Raw genomic sequence first — 7,479 nt, 5'->3', positions numbered from 1 at the left:
CTGGGATTACAGGCGTAAGCCACTGCGCTGGCCCAGGATAAGTCTTTTGGTAACAAATCGTACGTGTTTCAGACAACGAAACCTCATGTACGTAGTGCATGTCATTTTCTCAACCATTATAACCAATATTTGCTGAGTACGTTTTTGCTAAGCATTTTATATTCATTATTCTGGTTAATCATCAGGTCAACCTTAGGAGGTAAATACTATTACAACCACGTTACTGAACAAAAACTGAGGCTCTGTGAAAGCAAGGACTTATCAGTGTATGAGGTTCACACAGCTAGTAAATGACAGAGCAGAGGTGGGACTCTTGTAATTCCAAGGCTTGTGACCCTAGCCGCTTGGCCTTCACAGCGATCCTATGTATTAGGCAAGTCAATTACCCACATTTTGCACCTGAGGAAATTGAGGCTTAGTTGCTTGCCTGCAATCACCTTCCTGAATTGAAGGTTCCATCTTTACTCCTCCCCTGTGGGATCCTTTGCACACAGAAGGATACTATAGAGGTGATTCCTAGGGAAAATGGACAGGGAACCTTATCCCTTGAAGACCTCCGAGGACCATTAGTGCTTAGATTCTGTATCCCCAAAGCCTCCTTGAGTAGAATCAGACATCCATGAAACAGGATCTGAGCACAGACCTCAACCGAATTTTGTTCTAATCTAATTCTCACCACCTTTTTTTTTTTTTTTTGAGACAGTCTCACTCTGTTGTCCAGGCTGGAGTGCAGTGGCACGTGATCTTGGCTCACTGCAACCTCTGCTTCCCAGGTTCAAGTGATTGTCCCACCTCAGTCTCCCAAGTAGCTGGGACATGCGCCACTATGCCTAGGTCATTTTTGTATTTTTAATAGAGTTGGGATTCACTATGTTGACCAGGCTGGTCTTGAACTCTTGACCTCAGGTGATCTGCCCACCTTGGCCTTGCAAAGTGCTGGGATTACAGGCGTGAGCCACTGCGCCTGGCCATCTCACCACCTTTTCCCAGTCACACAGTCTTAAACCCAGTGACCCTGGACCAGTCCTTTTTCCTAAATTATGAGCTCTGCACATCCCTGCTCCTGCGCCTTTGCTCATGCTCTCCTGCCTAGACTGCCCTCCCACATTAATTCCTCTCTAAATTGTATGCATTCTTCAATGCTAAGTTCAGACATTCATCCTGAAGCTTTGAGCTCTTGCCTCTTTAGAGTTATTGTCTTTCTCCATGTGCCCTGTTTTTGTTGTTATTGTTGTTGTTGTTCTTGTTTTTGTTTTTGTTTTGGTTTTTGTTTTGGTTTTTGTTTTTGAGACAGAGTCTTGCTCTGTCGCCCAGGCTGGAGTGCAGTGGTGTGATCTCAGCTCACTGCAACCTCCACCTCCCTGGTTCAAGTGATTCTCCTGCCTCAGCTTCCTGAGTAGCTGTGATTACAGGCACCTGCCACCACGTCTGGCTAATTTTTTGTATTTTTAGTAGAGACAGGGTTTTGCCATGTTGGGCAGGCTGTCTCCAACTCCTGACCTCAGGTGTTCCGCCTGCCTCAGCCTCCCAAAGTGCTGGGATTACAGGCATGAGCCACCACACTCAGCCTATGTACCCCCTTAATACTCTGTAGGGACCCCCATTTCTCACATAGTTTGGTATTATTGAGGAAGATTGTCTAATGTATGCATAGACATTGAGAAATTCACGTGTTTTGAATAGAAAAGAGAAGCAAAGAGGAAGATATTCCAGTAATTTTGCTTATCTGATCACATATGAGAAGGAGAGTGAGACGGGACCCCAAACCTCTATTCCCTTGATCAAGTTCTGTTCCAGTATCCTCTCTTAGGGTAAGCAAAATGTAATTCTACTTTCGGAGGCCGAGGTGGGCGGATCATGAGGTCAGGAGATCGAGGCCATCCTGGCTAACGCAGTGAAACATCATCTCTACTAAAAGTACAAAAAATTTGCCAGGCGTGGTGGCGGGCGCCTGTAGTCTCGGCTACTCAGGAGACTGAGGCAGGAGACTGGCGTGAACCTGGGAGGCGGAGCTTGCAGTGAGCCGAGATCGTGCCACTGCACTCCAACCTGGGCAACAGAGCAAGACTCCATCTAAAAAAGAAAAAAAAAAGAATTTGGATGCTGCCTAAAGTGTAAACCTTGGTACACTTTAGGAGGAGGAGGCAACAAGCATTTCCACTTCCTGTTCCCATCATCTCACCCCACCCCATGACTATATGGGTATTATATCTGCAGGGCAAGGATAACTACCACAGAACAGAACTCCGGTTGGTAAGGTGACCAACGCCTAAGTCCACAAGAACCCCTGCTTGTGGCCTAGGAGGCAATGCCACATTTGACCAGGGGAAGGACTGCCACACATAGGTGTCAGCCCAGTGCCAGGGGCAGGAACTGACCTCGGGGCACAGCCCAGTGAAGCCTTTTGAGATGCAGTTCCTAACGAGCCACTCCACGTACAGCCATCACCTGCCTGTGGTTGCATCAGATGCCAGCAAGGAGGTGCTGCCCACCAGTCTGTCCCGTCACAGGGCGTAGCGGATAGTTCATTTGCTCCAGTGCCTCTGACGGAATCTGCCCTCTGTGTTGTTACTGCCCTGTGTGGTCCAGTAGATGTCACTCCCTAACCTGTCCGGTCTCTCTGTAAATCAGGGCTGGGGATGAAAGGCCACACGCAGTAGCATGGGTCCACAGGACTCTCTCCTTGAGGAGAGAGACTGGAGAGGTTAAGGGACATCTAAGGGGTGTCAGGAGCCCCAGGAAGAGAAGCCAGATGTACCACAGGTAGGAGAAGCAGCCTAACAATATGGACATTTCCTCATTGCTGCTGAGGGGCATCCTAGAAAACCAAAAGAATATTTCAAAGTAGACTTAAAGAGACCAAATCTTAAACACTTTAGTTCCTAACCCCTTACCCCCAGCAAAAATGCTAGACGGTGTTAACAAAGCTGTATATTGTTAACAGGAGGAAAGACTAGTTAGTAAAATAGCTACAGCTGTGGCCAGTTCTTGTTCTTGGACACCTGTGTTTTTATCCGAAAACACTTTTTGATGCTGTTCTCTGAAATCAGGTTCCACACATGCAGTGATAAAACAGAAGTCCTTTTTTAAACAAAATCACCTTTGCTACTTCCTAGACAGCCACTAGATAGCGCTATAGCCTTGCTTCATCACCCTTTACCCTCACGTGGGACTCGAAGAAGGGCGATTGCAGGCAATTGATGAGTTCCATAGTTTCTAATCAGCTGCTCACTAGCAAGCTTCCTTTATTTACCAGCTTCAGAATATGGGAAAGAGAGGATGAAGCTACCCCAAGGAAGTTTTGTATAGATTGTTATTGTGAATATATATCATGTATCCTGTGTGGGGTGGTAGCATATTTCTGTTCGTATGTAAGGGCTATCAATAAATACACTTCTAAGAAAATTTTTCCTAGAAGTGTAATAATTTGGTGGGTTGGAGGTGCCTGTGGTATCCTCTTTACATTTTACAATACAGATTATCATTCCCTGGAGATTTGCCAAAACCTTCTGGTCTATAATACATCCCTCTGTTGGGGATAATGATCATCTCAGTCTTTACGTAAGAGTTATAGAAAGGCTCATTTGCTTATATCCTGCTTTCCTGTGGGAATCCTACTTGCCTCCAATCTGATTTAGCTGACTCTGTAATAAATTAAACCAGAGCTACCCAGTCTTATCATTAACAGGTGGTTTCTTCTCTCTCCTCACAGTTAGCCTAAAGACCCTTGTATATAAGTCAGAGATCTTGGCTTCTGGAAGAAATATCAAAATAAAACTTTATAGCCTTGGGGGTAGGGGCTGAAGGGGCTGTACCAGGCACTTTTTTTTTTTTTTTTTGAAACAGAGTCTTGCTCTGTCACCCAGGGTAAAGTGCCAGGACATGATCTCGGTTAACTGCAGCCTCGACCTCCCAGGCTCAGGTGATCCCCCTGCCTCAGCCTTCCAACTACAGGCATGTGCCACCATGCCCAGCTAATTTTTTTTTTGTAGAGACAGGGTTTTGCCATGTTGCCCAGGCTGGTCTCGAGCTCCTGGGCTCAAGCAATCCTCCTGCTTTGGCCTCCCAAAATGCTGGGATTACAGGCTGCACCACAGCGCCTGGCCAAAATACACATCCTCTTTACAGGGGAAATTCCCTACTGCAGATAGCTTTGCTTGAATGAGCTCAACTACAATGCGAATGCTGGGGATTCTTGTGTTGACTGTGTGGTCACCACGGTTGCCGCATCCCGAGGACATGGTCACTTCCTTGACTACCTATCTTGCCTCAAATTGAACATTTGAATTGTTCCTCCTTGTTGGCTATTATGAATAATGCTACTGTGAACATTCATGTGCAAGCTTTTGTGTGGAAATGTGTTTCCAGGCTGGGCATGGTGGCTCACACCTGTTATCCCAGAACTTTCGGAGGCCGAGGCAGGCGGATCACTTGAGGTCAGGAGTTCAAGACCAGCCTGGCCTACATGATGAAACCCCATCTCTACTAAAACACAAAAATTAATTGGGAGTGGTGGTGCACACCTGTGGTCCCAGCTACTCGGGAGGCTGAGGCAGGAAAATCACTTGAACCTGGGAGGCAGAGGTTGCAGGGAGCCAAGATCGAGCCACTGCACTCCAGCCTGGGCAACCAAGTGAGACTCTATCTCAAAAAAAAGAAATATGTTTCCAATTCTCTTGGATATATACCTAAAAGTGGAATTGCTGAGCCCCACTCTATGTTTTAATTCTTAGAAGTGACAAGCTGTTTTCCAAAGTGGTCACACCATTTTACATTCCCACCAGCAGTGAGTGACAGTGTATCATCATATAACTACTGATACTGCAGGGAGTAAACTCAGGAGTTCAGGCCTCTTTGTGTGAACTGACTTTGCTGCTGCACATGGATGCCTAGCACATTGTACCAGAGCACTTACATCTCAGGATTTCCAGGGTGCCTTTGTCTAGAAGCAGGTAATTCTGCAAATGTGGACTGCTGACCCAAGACCCACCTATGGAGAATTCATTATATAGGACTGAATGAAACCAATGATGAAACTCAGATTGCGTTTTGAAATATTGTCAGTATTTTTTTTATGTTCTATATTCTACTAGGCATATGAAAAACATCTCTTTAGTCATTTGTGTTCCATCTCTAACCCTCAATGTAATAGGCTTTAAATGTTCAAACTGAAAGGAACTTTCAACACACATAAAGGAACTACCCTAAATCTCTCTGACTATTAGCTTTGTGAGTCCTACCCTTGGTTGCTATATTATTTCAGAGGACCCTCAAAATTCATGAAATGGATAATATTGTATACTTTAGATCATCTAGTTTTCAGAAATGAGGGACCAAATGCCTCAGAATACCTACCCACCTTGCCAAACCCCCTTAGAATCCAGGATGTATTAAATATTCTATCTAGGCGGTCAAGACTGTAGAAAATCTTTTTTTTTTTTTTTTTTTTTGAGACAGAGTTTCAACTCTGTCATCTAGGCTGGAGTGCAGTGGCACAATCTTATCTCACTACAACTTCCGCCTCCTGGGTTCAAGCAAGCGATTCTCCTACTTCAGCCTCTCGGGTAACTGGAATTACAGGCACCTGCTACCATGCCCAGCTAATTTTTGTATTTTTAGTAGAGACGGGGTTTCTCAATGTTGGCCAGGCTGGTCTCAAACTCCTGACCTCAGGTGATCCACTCACCTTGGCCTCCCAAAGTGCTGGGATTACAGGCGTGAGCCACCGTGCCTGGCCAGAATATCTTAAATGGAAAATTTAATCCAAATGGATAAATTAATATGCAGGTAAATTTAAGGATGATGCCTCCAAAAAATGCAATTTGTTGTAAAATGGGTTACGCTTAGCAAAACAATATTTTCCTTAAATTTTTTTTTCTTTCTCTATAGTATGCCTGCAAATAATCAAGCCAGGCATGGTGGCTCATACCTATAATCCCAACACTTTGGGAGCCCAAGACAGAAGATAACTGGAGGCCAGGAGTTTGAAAGCAGCCTGGGCAAGACCCTGTCTCTACAAAATTTTTAAAATTAACCAAGTGTGGTGGTGCTCACCTATGGTCCTAGCTACTTGGGAGGCTGAGGTGGGAGAATCACTTGAGCCCAGGAGATTGAAGCTGCAATGAGCCATGTTCACACCACTCCAGCCTAGGCAGCAGAGTCAGAACCTGTCTTAAAAAAAAAAAAAAAAAAGAGTGCTTACTTGCCTGTAAATGGGAGGGACAAAACTGATACAAATTAACACGCAATTCTTACTTACCAAGTTGTTTGACATTCCTCAAAAACATTATTGAACAATATGTCTGCAAAATGAAACTATTCATAGTGCTGTGTCTGAGAATGATTAAGCTTTAAGCACCTCCTATAGCTAAAAGAAAGGCTGATAGACTTTGATTTTATTCTACTCTTGGACTCTGGTTTAGTAGGGGACTGAAGAAAATTTTTGGTTATACTATAACCAGGAGCAAGAGGTCAAAGACATAGAAATAATTAAAGGATTATGAATAAGGGTCAACAACATAGATAGTCTCAAATGCTATCGATAAGATGAAAGGGATTGAGGTGGTGCCTGCAGAAAATCTTTTCTTGGAGAAAGTACATATTGTACTTGGTTTTACTGTTTCACACCAGGTTTTGCCAAACTTCCTATATTTTGCAAATATTCTTGAAATGCTTCCAGCAAAACTTGTGTCTGAAGAAAAAGACTTTGATCATGGAGATCCTTTTACTTCAGTATACAGATGACTTCCCTTTGAACACCTGTCACTCCTCTCAACCATCCTATTACAGATGAAGACCTCAAGTCAGCGCTTCACTGGAAATAATTTTGGACTTACTTTCCTTACCTTTTCCAAAAATGTCCCTTACTAATTCCACTATTTGTTTTTTTTCCCTCCTCTGGGTTTAACATAAAAATTAGCCCCTAGAAGACATATGTAGTTCCACTGGTACCATAATTTAACCACTCCTCTGATCCTCGATATTTGTATTTTTGTTTCAAAAAAATTTTTTTTTTTTTTTTTTTTTTGAGACAGAGTCTCACTCTATCGCCCAGGCTGGAGTGCAATGGCACAATCTTGGCTCACTGCAACCTCTGCCTCCCGGGTTCAGGTGATTCTCCCACCTCAGCCTCCCGAGTAGCTGGGATTACAGGTACCCACCATTATGCCCAGCTAATTTCTTTTGTATTTTTGTAGAGATGGGGTTTCACCATGTTGGCCAGGCTGGTCTTGAACTCCTGACCTCAGGTGATCTGCCCACCTTGGCTTCCCAAAGTGCTGGGATTACAGGCGTGAGCCTCCGCACCTGGCCAACAACAACAACAACAACAACAAAACAAAAACAAAGAAATTTTTTTTGAGACAGCATCTCACTCTGTCTCCCAGGCTGGAGTACAGTGGTGGATCATGCCTCACTGCAGCCTCAACCTTCTGGGCTCAAGCAATCCTCCTGCCTTAGCCTCCCAAATAGCTGGGACCA

This window comes from Rhinopithecus roxellana, chromosome 5, assembly GCF_007565055.1.
Source record: "Rhinopithecus roxellana isolate Shanxi Qingling chromosome 5, ASM756505v1, whole genome shotgun sequence".
NCBI classification, from domain to species: Eukaryota; Metazoa; Chordata; class Mammalia; order Primates; family Cercopithecidae; genus Rhinopithecus; species Rhinopithecus roxellana.
This window is presented reverse-complemented; position numbering follows the sequence as displayed.